Source organism: Vitis vinifera, chromosome 18 (genome assembly GCF_030704535.1).
Source record: "Vitis vinifera cultivar Pinot Noir 40024 chromosome 18, ASM3070453v1".
Taxonomy (NCBI): domain Eukaryota; kingdom Viridiplantae; phylum Streptophyta; class Magnoliopsida; order Vitales; family Vitaceae; genus Vitis; species Vitis vinifera.
In genome coordinates, this window is record NC_081822.1 from 29,446,678 (window position 1) to 29,462,855 (window position 16,178).

Consider the following 16,178-nt stretch of genomic DNA (forward strand, 5'->3'; position numbering starts at 1 on the left):
CTAAGACATTAACAAGGAGAGTCTTTGTTAGTCACAAGGATAACATAGGTTTCAAATGAGTATATGGCATGCTTTATAGGCATGATGCTTTGAGGGCTAGTGGGAGAATGTTAGGATAGAGCCCATAAAAGCATGACATAATGTAATGACTTGGAATTCATTATTTATTTAATGATATTCTAGTTTTACTTTTATCTATCCTTATTCCATGCATTACACTTTAAGAGCATTATTATCTACATCTTTTGCATTGTAAGTGACTTTGGTGCATTAGGAGTTGCACAGAAAATCAAAGTCATAGGTTTCTTGTAAATAGATTATTTGTTCACAGTTAGTTCGTGGATCTAGACAATACATTAGAGGTTATAGTACACCAACTCCAAATTGGAGGGATGACTGGTCTTGGCTATAGGGATGGGTTTCCCATGGTGAGTACACGAGTGTGTTGTTGTGAACCTTGGATTTCTCCATTCCCTTACCTTGGATCATATAGGTGCATGCAAAATTATCCTAAGCCTCTAGATCCAATGCAACAAAAGTAAAAAAAAACATACTTTTACAATTCTAGGATCAAGAAGAAAGCCATTAGAGAACTTTATCTTTGCTTGGGATGTTCCTAAATTAATTCCACTTGAAGAAGATGAAGAACAATCAATTTGGAAGTCTCATACGCCCAAGATCTTCCACCTGATGACTCGAACCACGATCTTGACACTCTAAAGTGTGGATTTTGGAAAGAATGATCTCTTGGCTCTCTCTATCTCTCTTTTTCTCTGGAAACGGAAGACAAAGTCTCCTTATAGGGTATTTATAGGGTTTCCCTACTAGGCTTAAGTGACTTGAGCCTACTAAAGCTTGGGTCACTTAATTTAGCCCAAAATGGGTCTTAATGGATTAAATAACCATATAGAGCCGTCTAATGAGTCAATTAGCCCAATCCAAACAACTTGTTCACTATCCCTTGTGAAACCTTGCAAATTACTAAAACGCCTTTATGCACAAGAATGAACCAAAAGCCAATTCATCCCTCATAAATCGTATCATCATGGTATATAAGCTCAGAGTGGGGACCATTGGGACCCAAAAGAGTATTGGCTCCCTCATAATCCAACTTTGAAGTTGATTCAACATCCCATTAAAGAGAATTAACTGCACTCTAATATCCTATGTAAATAACAATAAGACGGAGATCAGGGTCCATGACCTACCATCCATTGCATGCAAAATCCCTATGAACTGGTGTTTGTAATCTAATAAGGTAGTGTTATCACCCATCAAGATTACATATCCAATTCTTGAGTTATAGATCTCACTTATTATGTGATCAATTAACATACTCTACCTCTAAGGAACATATGTCAAATTTCCACTAAAGGAAATGTTATTGCCATAGTTTTTTAAATCCCATGTCCTTTGGATCACACAATGGGACACACTATCTCAATCCATGAGATATCATGGTACTTCTATTGAGAATACCTATTGCCATCAGCCTCCATCAATAGTAACCCAATCTATAGGGATATATGACCACTTTAGAGTCTCACCCATAGGTCAAAGCCTCCTATTAACTTTGGCATAAGCTCAATATCCTTTCAAGGTTGAGATTCCATACAATATAGTAGTTTGGTGAATCATGACAATTGATAGCCTTGTGTCATGATTCATCATAGGTCTTATCCAATACACATCACATGTACTAGTACACTCACCATGGGAAAACCATCTCGACAGCCAAGACAAGTCATCCCTCCAATTATGAGGTAATGCATTATAATCTCATATGGATAGTTCAAATCCATGACCCAATTGTGGACAACTCATCACTTTACAAGGAACCTATGACTTGGATCTTTTATGCAACTTCTAATACACCTAAGTCATGTACAATGTAAGTGATGTGGAGCATATATGCTCAAATAACCAATTAATACAAATGAGATATTTAAGGAAAACCAAGAAATATAAATAAATAAATTTATAAACTCAATCTATTACATCATGTCATGTTTTTCAATGTTCAATCCCAACAAACTCTCACTAACCTTAAAGCATGCTAAGAACACATCTAACACCTAAGTTATCCCTATGACTATTAAAGACTCCAATAGACAACGTCTTCGTAAAAGGATCCATCAAGTTCTCTATAGAAATGATCTTATCCACAACCACATCTCCTCTCATTACTATCTCACGTATCAACTGATACTTTCTCTTAATGTGCTTATCCTTTCGGTGGTTTCTTAGTTCTTTAAACTATGCCAGTGCCCCATTGTTGTCACAAAACAGTACCACGGGCGGTATAGCCAAGTTCTAATTGGAACTTCCAAATCCAAATAGCTTCTTTTGTTGTTTCAAAAGCAACAACATACTTGGCTTCCAAAGTAAAGTCAACGATATAAGATTATTTCACACTTCTCCAACTAACAGCTCCACCACTTAGAGTGAACACAAAACCGAAGGTAAACTTGCAATAGTCTCTATCAAACTGAAAGTCCAAGGCCATATACCCAAGGGGTAACAACTCATCCTAATAATACACAAGCATATAATCCCTCGTTCTCTAAAGATACTTGAGTACATGATTGATTGTCGTCCAATGTTTCATGCCTGGATTGGACTGATATCTACTCATTACCCCAACAGCAAAGCAAATATCTGGTCTAGTACATAACATTGCATACATAAGGCTACCCACAGTAGAAGCATAGGGTATTTCCTTCATGCGATCTTTCTCATCAATCGTCTTAGGACACTAATCTTGAGAAAGAGGCACTCCATGCTTGAAATGTAGTAAACCTTTCTTAGAGTATTACATAACATACTTGACCAAAAGCTTGTCAATGTAAGTGGCCTGAGACAACGCAATCTTTATATTATTACGATCCTGAAGGATCACTATCCCAAGATTATATTGTGCCTCACCCACATCTTTCATCTTAAATTATGGAGATAACTAGATCTTGACTAACTATAATAACCCATCATTCCCAATGAGTAAAATGTCATCAACGTAAAAGACTAAAAACACCACCATGTTTCCCTACATTTTCTTGTATAGACAAGGTTCATCCTCATTTTGATCAAAATCAAGAGTCTTGATAACCTTATCAAAATGCATATTCCATGACCGAGATGTTTGCTTTAATCTGTAAATGAATTTATGTAACTTGCACACAAGGTGCTCTTAGCCTTTTGCTATGAATCCGTCTAGTTGCATCATATAGATGCTCTCTTCAAGATCACCATTCAAGAATATTGTCTTGACATCCATTTACCATATCTCATAATCAAAATGCACCACAATGGATAGGAGTATTTTGATGGACTTGAGCATGGCTACTAGTGTAAAGGTCTTCTCATAGTCAAAACCAGGCTTTTAACTATAACCCTTTGCTACCAAGCTAGCCTTATATGTCTCAACCTTTCCATCTACCCTTCTTTTTCTCTTGTAGACCCATTTGCACCCTATGGGTTTTATCCCTTCAAGTGTTTCTACGAGATCCCAAACTTCGTTAAAACACATAGATTCCAACTCTGCTTCTATAGCTCTTTGCCAAAGAATAGCATCATCACTACTCATTGCTTCATCGTAATCTCTAAGATCAATCTCATGTTCCTCTGGAATTGCCTTGAAAAACTCTCCCAAATACATGAACCTATATGGTTGAATAACAACCCTCCTACTATAATGAGGCACTAGTGTACAAGAAGTGACTAAAATGGTAGGTGTAGAAACTTCTAGACCCATAGTCTCCTGTGCTAATGTGAAAGTGTCTTTAAGTGTTTTCCAATCTAGATCACAATTTGCCCTATTACTCATCATATAGTCTTCTTCTAGAAATCCAACATTTATACTAACAAGTACCTTCTAGTCAATCTAACTATAAAAGTAATGTCATCTCGTACCTTTTGGATAGCCTACAAACTGACATACCTCAGACCTTGCTTCCAACTTGTCTACCTTTGATTTCAGCACATGTGTTAGACACTTCAAATGTGAATGTGTTGTAAACTGGGTTTGCGACCTTTCCATATCTCTATGGGAGTCAAAGGTACCGACTTGGAAGGCGCTAGGTTAAGAAGGTAAGTCACAATATCTAAGGCATTCCCCCAACAAGATATAAGAAGTGATGAGAAACTCATCATAGATCTCACCATGCCCATCAACATTCTATTTCTTCTTTTTACTACTTCATTTTTTGTGGAGTTCCAGGTGCACTCAACCGGATATAATCCCATGCTCCTCGAGGAAAGAATCGAATTGAGTAGACATGTACTCTCCACTTCGATCAAATTGAAGTGCCTTGATACGTTTACCTAATTGGTTTTTCGATTCCGCCTCAAATTCAATGAATTTGTCCAAGGTATCAAACTTTCTATGCATTAGGTAAACATATCCAAACCTGGAGTAATCATCCATAAACGTAATGAAATACTCCTACCGTCCCCATGCATATACTTTAAAAGGCCCACACACGTTAGTATGTACTGACTCCAAACACTCATTGGCTCTATATCCTTTAGCAATAAAGGGCATCTTGGTCATTTTACCTTCTATATAGGATTCGTAGACTGGAAGATCTTCTATAATCAAAGAAGGTAAAATTCCAGACTTAACCAATCTTTAGATCCTGTTTAGATTGATATGACTTAGGCGTAAGTGCCAACGTTGTGTTTTGTTAGTGTTAGGTTCCTTCCTTTTTTGTGAGATATGATAATTCTCATTACTTGGAAAAACAAATAATGGAATAACACAATAAAGACTATCTATCAATGATCTTAGCTCCAAATATCTCCATCTCTTTAAAGAGTCTGATCATATGAATCATATGATCTCTAATATGAGTTCTTTCTAACATCTTAGCATCCATAATAGCCTTAAAAGTAGCTTGCCTAGCTAGCTTGCCCTTGCCAGCAAAAATCTCATGGAGATTGACAAGAATATCATAAGTTGTTGGCATAGACACGTACTAATGTTGCAGCACATTATCCAAAGACCTAAGTATGATACACTTAGTCTTTTGATTCGTCATCTGCCAACTATGATAATTGTCTCTCTCCTCTTGAGTTGAATGTTCATTAGGAGTAAAGGGAGCAATTTCCTGAGTTACCCACTTTAGCTCCTCTGAAGTGAGTACTATGTCTAGATTCCTTTTCCAATCCATATAGTTTGGTTCGATCAACTTATTAGTAGTGAGAATGAGATTAATTGGATTATAAGACATGATATCGATAACATAAATAAAACCATGTATTAATTAATTGAGCATAAACAACAAATTGGTAATTAATTTAGTAAAAATGTAGTGTTCTCAAACTACATATCCATTTGCAAGGTATCCTAGTATCATAAGGATCAAGTCTACATGGGGTAGGTCATGACCTTATTACTAGTTGGAGACTCTCTTAGATTGATCTCCATGTCTTGAACATAAAGGTATCTAAAGACAAGATCAACATACATTTTAATTTAGTCCATGGACTATGCAAGTAGGACCGCGTGGGGCAATTCAACCACCTCATATCCAATGTGAAGTGTATAACCATTGTCCTTAAGCTATCAATGTCACCAAGTAAGGAACCCCATCATGGGTTTGGTTGCTCCCACTATAGACATGTCAAGTATTGTCCATATGGAAAGTCCATGTCTCTTTATTCCTAGGGCCCAACCCATCGTGGGGGTGGTAATGAACCCAAATCAAGATGGGTTTAACTTAATCTTTTATAAAAAAAAAGACTTTTAGTAATGTTAGTAATCATTCTTAAAATAAAGTCTCTATCATGAGTTTTTACAAATCTATTATTTACTTCTTAAACTAGGAGTCCTATGCTAAAAGAATTGCTCTCTTATTTCTTATCACTGAACTATCCATACAAAACGGTTTCCTCATTCTCTCTGAGGAGGAAAACCTAAAGGACCAACTATAGGTATAGTTTTTCTTCTCTCACTAAGAAAAAACAAAAAAAAAACTCCTAAAATTTAATAATCAGATAATTCTAAAGAAATAGCAATAAATTTTAACAATAACCAGTTACAAGAAAAATAACATTAGAAAAAACTTCTCATGAAAATTTATTTTCTTAAGAAAAATCCAAAAATTACTTTAATTTATTTTATTTGAAACAATATCTTGGTAAGTTATCTTAATCATGAATTATCTATCATACATTTTTCTAAAAATAATATATTTCTTTAAATTAGAATCTTGTGTTAAATATGAAAGATTTTATTTCATAAAGACTTGGAAAAATAAAATTTCTTGCTTAAAATAAAAAAATTCTTAGAGATCTAATATCTAAAAAGATTTATTTTGAAAAAAAAAATCTCTAAGAGTTTAATTTTGAAAAGGAAGTGGGTTCCTTATTTCTTTCCAACTTGTCTTTCCCTAAAATAAAAAAAATTCCTAATACCTAGCAAATTCCAATTTAATAAATTATCTAAAATAAGAAGAAGAAAATATAATAATTCATTTACTTAAGAATACCAAAATATATTTTATGCCAAAAATAAAAAATCATAAAAAATGTAAAAGGAAATTAAATAAATAAATGGCCCTAGGAATCTTGTTGCAAATGTGGTAATTAAAATTTGGATAAAATCTAAATTACCAAAATAGCCCTACAACCAAAGATAGGGTTAGTGAAAAAAGAAAAACTCAACGGACCCAATTTCCAGGAAAAAAAAACAAAAAGAGGCCCGAAAATTGAGTCCAAACAACTGAAAACAATTTGGCCCAAACTCAATACAGTAATTGCATGCCCTTTGTGTAGCCTTATTTCAATCAGCCATATCTTCCTCATTTCAACTCTAAATTGCAATCTGTTTAAACAATTGGATTCCTAACTTCCTAAGTTTCACCACCATATGTGGTTTGACCCAAAAATCTTATGGGAGTTAGCCCCAATTTTGAATTAAAGTCAGCATCATTGTGTTGTCAAGCTCTTTGCACAACCTTGCTTCAATTGACTATATCTCCCTTGTTTCAACTTTAAATTACAATCTGCTTGAAGCATTCGATTCCTAACTTCCTAAGCTTCAAAAACATAGGTGGATTTCTCTAATAAACTCATGGTAAGTCATCCTGATTTTATGTTAAAAATGACATAACTATGCTGCTATGGATCTCAAAACAAGAACTTCCAAGAATCTTTCTTTTTCCTTCAATCACCATAGGAACTCATGAAAGAAACTTCAAGAAACCTTCTTTTCTCTTGGGTCACCATAGATGGATACAAAAACTTAGATTTTTACAACAACAAAAAAAAAATCCTATGCTCCTTTAATGGAGTTTACAACCCATCTAGTGAAAAGAAAATTTTTTTACAGTCAAATAAACATCTCATATCCTTTATAAGGTGTACAACCATATCTTGAGAAAACAATTAATCTAATCACAATTATGATCATCATACATTTAACAATAACCATCATACATTCATCTCTAGGGCCATGGGACGAAAAACATACCTTGCAAAATAGAGTTAGCATATCCTCAAGCAAATCTAACATGCAAAATCCTATCCTAGGGCGCTGATACCAGTTGTTAGGAACCTTGGATTTCTCCATTCCCTTATCCTAGATTGTATAGGTGCATGCAAAACTATCCTAGGCCTCTAGATCCAATGCAACGAAAGTAAAAAAAAAAAAAAAAAACATACTTTTACAATTCTAGGATCAAGAGGTTTGGAACTTTACCATTGATTTGGATGTTTCCAATTCAATTTTGCTCAAAAAAAAATGAAGAATAATGAATCTAAAAGTCTCTTACACCCAAGATCTTCCACTCGATGACTTGAACCACGATCTTGACACTCCAAAGTGTGGACTTTAGAAATGATGATCTCTTGGCTCTTACCATCTCTCTCTTTCTTTACAAGTGGAAGAAAAAGTCTCTCTCAAGTTTATGGAAATCCTAGCCCTTATAGGGTATTTATATGGTTTCCTTACTGGGCTTAAGTGACTTGAGCCCACCAAGGCTTGTGTCACTTAATCTAGCCTCAAATGGATCCAAATTGATTAATTAACCATATAGACCCATCTAATCAATCAATTAGCCCAATCCAAATAACTTATTCACTATCCCTTGTGCAACCTTGCATAATTACCAAAACACCCTTATGCACAAGAATGAACCAAAAGTCAATTCATCCATCATAAACCATGTCATCATGGTATATGAGCTCAGAATGGGGACCATTAGAACCCATAGAAGTACTGGCTCTCTTTGAATCCAATTCTGAAGTTGGTTCAATATTCCACTAAAGAGAATCAATTACACTTCAGTATCCTATATAAATAACGAGACAAAGCTCGGGGTCCATAACCTACTACTCAAAAAGTGTTATTTCATAGCTTGTAATTAACTCTTTCAAACACTTTTGAGTAGTAGTTATCACCTTGTAACCCAATTAACATATTAAGGACCCTTGCAATCAATTCTAATCAAATTGTGTTAAGTTTTGGCGTTTTGATACCTTTTTTATCACCAAAGCAATCCGAGATTGAGGAGAGTTTCTTTGGAATTCATGGCAAAAGATGTTCAACACACCATTGGAGGGCGGCGGAACGTGAGCTGTGGCAGGCTATCGGAATGACGTAGCAAGGCTTGCTCACTTTAGTCAATGTTTTCCATCTGGACAACATATCCGGATAGGATATGCTATCGTCCGGAGAGTGATGTTCACGAGTGTCGTGTGCTTCTCCCTGAGGGAGTCCGGATAGCATGGCGGCGCGTGTCCTCTTGGGGAATCCGGATGGAGTTGCTCCGGATAGCATGGCGGCGCATGTCCTCTTGGGGAATCCAGATGGAGTTGCGTCGGATAGCAATGCGCGCTCCGTGTCATTAGGGGGAAGGGTCCCTACACCTTGTACACGCAGACGGTCCCCCTTGCGACGCGCGGATATCTCACAGTCGGATGGGAGAGGAGGACGTTTCAACTTCCCCGGACAGACATATCCGGATCCTCTGATCGGATATTTTACATCTGAATATCTCACAACCGGATGGGAGAGGAGGACATTTCAACTTCCCCGGACGGACATATCCGGATCCTCTGATAGCGCTCACCCGGAGAGTTTCGCAACCATTTTGCACAGTGCCGCGATGTTCTCCTGAAACTTCCCGATATTTCCGACCGACTTTTTGAGATATTTTGCTTTAGATATTTGATGTCTAAATCCCCAAACTCTCCTTGTAACCCACCTATCATAGGATTCCTTAGTCTTTAAGTAAGCACAAAGGGTGAATAACCTCATATATGTAGTTTGTAATTTTCTTTACAAAAATATATTAGATAATATAGAATAGAGAGTCGGGAGCTTGCTCTCAGACGCATCCTTTGTACAATTTTGCAAGAAATATATTTTACAAAGCACTTGCTCTGTTTTTCCTATATTTTTGTTTTCTCATTCTTTTTCTTACTAGCCAAACAAGCTTTGAGGAAATTTCCTCAGAGAATGAGTGGCTAGACTTTTAGTTCCTTGGAGCTAAGGTTGCCGAGAAAGGTTCCAAGTGCAAGAATTTATAGCTTTGTGGTTTCAGCCTTTAATGAAGAGAAAGTGTGATCCTTTAATGATTTCTATGTTTTTAGTTAACTTAAAACACTTTCAATTCACTTGAGCCAACACGTGGTAAGGCAAGTGATCTCCGTCCATGGAGATGCACTAGTTTACCTCTTACGAGCTTTTGGGAAGTGACTTGAAGGTAGGATTTTCTAGAATTGCCAACACTTGGTAAGCTTTTGGACTCCAAGGAGACATCCATTAGTTATCTCTTGCGAGCTTGAGAAGGGAAGTCCAAAGTTAAAGATCACCTTGAATGGCAAATGCTAGGTGAGAGGCACAAGTCATTGCAAGTTGCATCAGTGAGATGGAATTAAAGCTGAAATCCATTTAAAGGATACATCTGTACAGCACTGGTTAGAGAATCGACTATATGTTAATTCTTTAATGTGAGGAAATGAACCAAATGACCGGAGCTCTGTTTTTGGCATAAGGAACCTCCCCTATGAACCTAAACCTCCAAGGAATGTTTTTCTTCATAAGTAATTTCCATTACTTTCTTTTTAGTTAGCTTTAAACAAAACCTCATTTAAACAAAGTTTGTGTTTTATTTCTTAAGCTAACCTTGAAATGAAAAAGCACCAATTTAACTTTGAATTGGTATCAATTGTGAGTTGAAAACCCTTCCCAGTGAACGATCCTAGAGCCACTATGCTATATTAGCTAAAGCTATCCTAATGCATGGTGATATAGGTTATAAATTTTGTTGATCACTCCCTCAGTCAAGGAGCACCAGCTGGACATGAATCAGCTAAGACACCAATTGGGACACGAATCAATCACCTATCAAGATTACCTTTTTAATCCTTAAGTGACATATCCCAATTATTGTGTGATTAATTGACGTACTCTAACTCTGAGAAGCCTATGTCAAATTTTCACTAAAGGAAATGCTATGGTAATAGTTTTTTAGATCACATGTCCTTTGGATCACCCAAAGAGACGCATTGTATCAATCCATGAGATATCATGGTGTTTGTTTTGAGAATACCTATTGTCACTAACCTCCATCAATAGTAACCCAATCCATAGGAATATATGACCATTTTAAGGTTTCAGCTATAGGTTAAAGCCTCATTTTAACTTTGACACAAGCTCAATATTCTTTCAAGGTTGAGAGTACATGCAATAGAGTAGCTTCATGAATCATGACAATTGATAGTCTTGAGTCATGATTCATCATAAGTCTTGTCCAATAAGCATCACATGCACTAGTACAATCACCATGGGAAAACCATCCCCACGACCAAGACGAGTCATCCCACTAATTAGGAGATAGTGCACTACAGTCTTAGAAAGATAGCCCAAATCCATGAACCAACTATAGACAACTCATTACTCTACAAGGAACCTATGACTTGGATCTTCTGTGCAACTCCCAATGCACCAAACTCATGTACAATGTAAATGATATAGAGCGTGTATACTTAAATAACCAATTAATACAAGTGAAATATTTAAGGGAAACCAAGAAACATAAATAAATAAATTTATAAATAAATCTCAATTTGCTACATCATGTCTTGTTTTTCAGGGCTCAATCCCAATATGTGTATGGTTACACATTGAACAGGACCTACGGTGAGTCACGACTTAAGGTTATCAAGTAGTCATGACCTCACCAAGCTACTTTATTGTGTTGTCTCTTGACCTTGAGAGAATATTGAGCTTGTTCTAAAGTTAGTAGTGGATTTAACATATGGGCGAGATCATAAGCTAATCATATATTCCCTATAGATTGGGTCACTATTGATGGAAGCCAGTTGCAATAGGTATTATCAATAGAGGCACCATAATATCTCATGGAATTAAGACAGTGTGTTCCCTTGGGTGATCCTAAAGAAGTGTGTTCATGGAAACTATGGCTATAGTAATTCCTTAAGTGGAACTTGACATAGGCTTATTGAGAGCTAAGACATTTCAATTGAAAACACAATAGGAAGATCTATAACTCAAGGATAGTAGAGGTAGTCTTGAAAGGCTAATAGCTTTCACCTTGTTAGACTATGGACACCAGTTCATAGGAAGACTAAACACAATGGATAGTAGGCCATGGACCCGAACATAGTGTCTCGTTGTTAATTACATAGGAAACTAGAGTTGGGTTGATCCTCTATAGTGGGATGTTGAATCAACTTCAAAATTGGATTCTGAGGGAGACAACACTCCTATGGGTTCCAATGGTCCCCACTTTAAGCTCATATACCTTGTTGGCATCGATTATGAGGGTCGAATTGGCTCTAAGTTCACTTTTATGCATAAGGGCATTTTGGTAATTAGGTAAGGTTGCACAGAGATAAGTGAACAAGGTATTTGGATTGGGTTAATTGATTAATTAGCAGGCCCTATTTGGTTAATTAATCAATTAGGACCCATTTTGGGCTAGATTAAGTTACCCAAGCTTATGTAGGCTTAAGTCACTTAAGCCCAATTAAGAACCCTGTAAATACCCCCTAAGGGTTACAGTTTTCATAACTTTTGTCTTCCACCATCCAGAGAGAAAGAGAGTTATAGCCTCCACCCTCCTCTCCTCCCCACCGAAAGTGTACCAAGAATAAGATTAAGTCATCAAGTGGAATATCATGGATTTTCGAGACTTCCAACAACTTCAAGGTCATTTTCAACACTTTGAATTTAAGGTTTGAGAACATGAAAACCTAAAGGTTCGTACTTTTACCCCAAAATATCATTTTTAAAACTTGGTATTACTTCTGTTGCTTAGATCTAAAATATAAACAATTACATCATGTAATGTTTTTAAAGGCACTATTCTAACAGTTTAAGATTGTGACCCATTTATCTTATGATGAAAGCAATGCTCCGCCCTATTATTTCATATCTCAACCTTGTGCACCTAAATATTTTGAACACTGAATATCATCACCCTTGATACTACTACATGACCTGTCCATCTCCTGTCTATTCTAGTTTTACACATCCTTTCTCCAATTCGACCAAGTAGAGTCCGAGAGAATTGGATTTGAGGTGAGATTTTCATAATGAGGGGGTCACCTATGATGAGAGAGTAGTTTGACCACTATATCACATCATTGATTACTCTATGGTTGAGATGAGCATCTCTGAGGTTGTTATAGAGTATCCAGATTGGATCCTTACACATGACTTCAAAAAGTCAGCAAAATGCTAGATGATGTATGATAAGTTATACTCATGTCGTTAGTGTTTGATTTGGAGATGCTTATACTAAGGCATTGCCTACTCATCAATGATGGATTTCTTGAAATGATAGTTTATGTTAGATTAGATCCATTATGTTAGAGCCTAACTGATATTTTCTAATCAGCCTACCTATTTCATCATCACATATGACCTTATCTCACTCTCTTGGTCAGAGGATGATGTAGACCAGCCTTGAGTTTTTTGGTTGAAACATTAATGTGTCTTTTAGACATTGGGTTTAGCATCTTCCATGATGGCATAGCCTATTAGATTACCAATTTATTTGTGATGATACTTATTTTTATAGTTAACATGTCATGTTTTGACTTGCTCAATGTTTGTTTTGCCTATTGTTTTAGTTTTGTTTTGTTAGCATAGTATAGATATTCTTATTACATTATCGTTGAGTATATCCTACAGTATCTTATATTTTGGCATTATATATCTCATAGTGATCATCATTACATGTTGGGGCATACCCTTTTCTTTGATATTATCTTATGTTCTATGGATTTCCTTACCATCAGATTTGTTTCCTGATCCTTGCGAGTTGTCATACTATAGCATATCCCCTTTTCATCAACATTGTTTGCATTATTAACCTTATCCCTCCTTTTTGAGTTAGTTTTAGGTGATTTTGGTCATTGCAACTGCACACCTCTTAGTTTTAGGTGATTTCGGTCATCGAGATTGAATCCTTCTAGCTTTTAAGTGATTTCAATCATGGCAATGCATCCTCAGTTTTTAGATGATTTTGGTTAAGACTACCATGTACCTCATCTTTTAGGTTATTTCAATCATGTCAACCACACCCCTTGGTTTTTAGGTGATTTTAGCCATATCAACCACATCCCGTCCTTCTTGTGCTTTAGGTGATTTCGATCATGGTAATTGCATCCCACCTTAAGTAGCAAAGCCGCTTCATTGATTTCTAGAGTGCAACAACTATACCAACTTGTAAGGATGAAATTGCTTAAATAATGTGACAGATTATGTCAATCCATGACTTAACATCTATGTAATCCTAAATATGTGTACATTCTTTAGTTAAAAGTAACAATTATAGGTTTTTTAGTTGATTTTAATTAGTACGATATGTCATATGTTGTAATTGATAATGGTTAAACATAGTTTTTAAGTTGTTTGAAGGAGGGTGGAGAAGATGCTTAATATTGTAGGTGCAAACATATGCATCTTTAGATTTTAAAATAAATAAATGTGATTGTTGATTTTATCATTATATCATGTAAGTATAAAGAAATAAATTGGTATTGATGAAATATATGCAACATAATTTATTCATTCTAATTAATTTTTTATGGGAATATCCACATTGATTTATTTGGATTAATGAAATTGATTTGCCATAACTTCAACCACAAGTTACCAAGTTACAAAGGTAGGTCAATGCTTATAACATATAAGCAAAGTCATATTCTACTAATTGGTTATAACATAAATGAATATATAGGTTATCTTAGAAATTGTAAGTATGATCAATTACATATTGATATTTTTCTAGGTAAAATTTTTTTCTAATACCACAAAATATGAGATCTTGCTAAATCAGAATATTAGATTCGATCATGTAAAATTGAAAAAAAAAATTATTTCTTTTTAAACTTTAAAAAAAAATATTAGATGAATAAGAATATTGAATTAGTGAATAGGATTTGTTTTTAAAAATGATGAAACTATTTCAAAATAGATGCATGTGATTTTTAAAATGGGTGAAATTATTTTTAAAGTTTTAATTAAGTATATATTTCTGTAAAACATTAAATTTTATAAAGTTTATAAATAATTTATTTACACACCATGTTAATCATGGAAGGAAAGCACCCAATTAAAGAAAACCTTCCAAACAGGTTTTTTATTTTACTTATTTTATATGAAGTGATCAACAGTTAAATTAGTAATCACATTCATAGCGAAGTGATCAACAGTTGTAATAGCAAATACATTCATAGCCTCCATTCCGATTAGGCACACAAACTCCATTTCCATTCTTTTCTTGAAGGCAACGTTGCTTGCAAGATGGTAGAATACATCCATTTGGGTCCAGCACTTCCATGCACCTCGCTGCCTTAACCTCCTTCATCTCTGTACCTTTTTTTTTTCCAAACAATACATAAATTAAAAATAGGTATTATAAATAATATATAAAATGCTAATTCTCCCTGGAAAAAAAAATATTTACTCTTGTTGTATTTTAGGGAGTTTGACAAAGATACTAAGATTAGAAATTAATAAAAAAGAGAAATTGAAGAAAAGACCATTTTCCTATTATGTATGTATAGGAAAAATGAAAAACTTGAAAATATATAATTTTTTAAATCAATTTAATTATATTTTATTTTATTTTCATATTTTCTTGATAAATCAAATAATAAAATTTTAGATTTAACTTTTGAAAACCTAAATAGAAGCTCAAGGTTTTTGATGGGTTACCACTAAGCAGAGAACTAATCCAAAAATAATTTATGCTTGATATTGTGCATAATATATATTATATCAATTAGAAATTATTTTTACTTCCCAACTAAACAAACAATATACAGAACAAAAAATAAAAGATGTAGGTGACCTGCATAGTTTCTATGGTAGGAATATAACATAAAGCAAACTTGCTGACAGTAATTTATATTTTATGTATTTTTTAATTAATAAAATAAAGTTTTTAAATTTATTTTACTTAATTTTTTCCATTTCCTCTCATCTTGCCTTTTTTTTTTTTTTACTTTCTTTTGTTGGTTCTTTACTTCAACCTTGTTATGATTCCAACAAGATGAAATTGTTAAAAGTAATTTGAAATTAATAATTTAGTATTTTTCATGATAAATCAGAAATTTTCAATATTATTTTCAATAGAAAAGTTGGACGGAAAAATAATTAGAATTTTCAGGAAAAAAACATAACTAAGAAGAAACAATTTAAACTAATATTAAAAAAAGTAATATTTGATTATCTTATCAGATACTATATATTACATATGGAGCACACTTTTCCTTAATTTAAAAGAAAAAAATTCATTACATGCATTTTGTATTTTACACAAAAAAAAAAAAAGAACATTCTACTAAAATTGATATAGTAATAATACCTGAAGAGATCAAGAGAAACAAAACTAAGATGCAAGAGTAAAGCTTCATCCTTCAAATAATTAGTCTACTTCATCTGTGTACCCATCAGCTGCCAATATATATAATATAAATTTTGTTAGAAAAAATGGGCATGACAGGGTGTTTGAGTATACAAAAAGCCATATATGCTATTAAAATTAAACTAATTAAGGTTGTAGACCACCAATTTTGGCTCATTTATACCTATTTTAGAGGAAATTAAGGTGGGTGTATACCACCAATTTTAGCCCAGCTATACCTATTTTAGAAGAAATTAAGGTGGGTGTGAACCACCAATTTTAGCCCATCTA

At 34.4% G+C, this 16,178-nt stretch overlaps 1 long non-coding RNA gene across 1 annotated transcript; it reads right to left on the minus strand.

Annotated features, from left to right (window-relative positions):
- Nucleotides 1-14,591: 14,591 nt before the first annotated feature.
- LOC104877954 (uncharacterized) lies at nt 14,592-15,916 on the minus strand. The gene is made up of 2 exons (XR_784896.3): nt 15,849-15,916; nt 14,592-14,854 (listed from the first exon to the last, which is right to left on the minus strand). It is a non-coding gene; the product is annotated as an uncharacterized LOC104877954 (long non-coding RNA).
- Nucleotides 15,917-16,178: the final 262 nt, after the last annotated feature.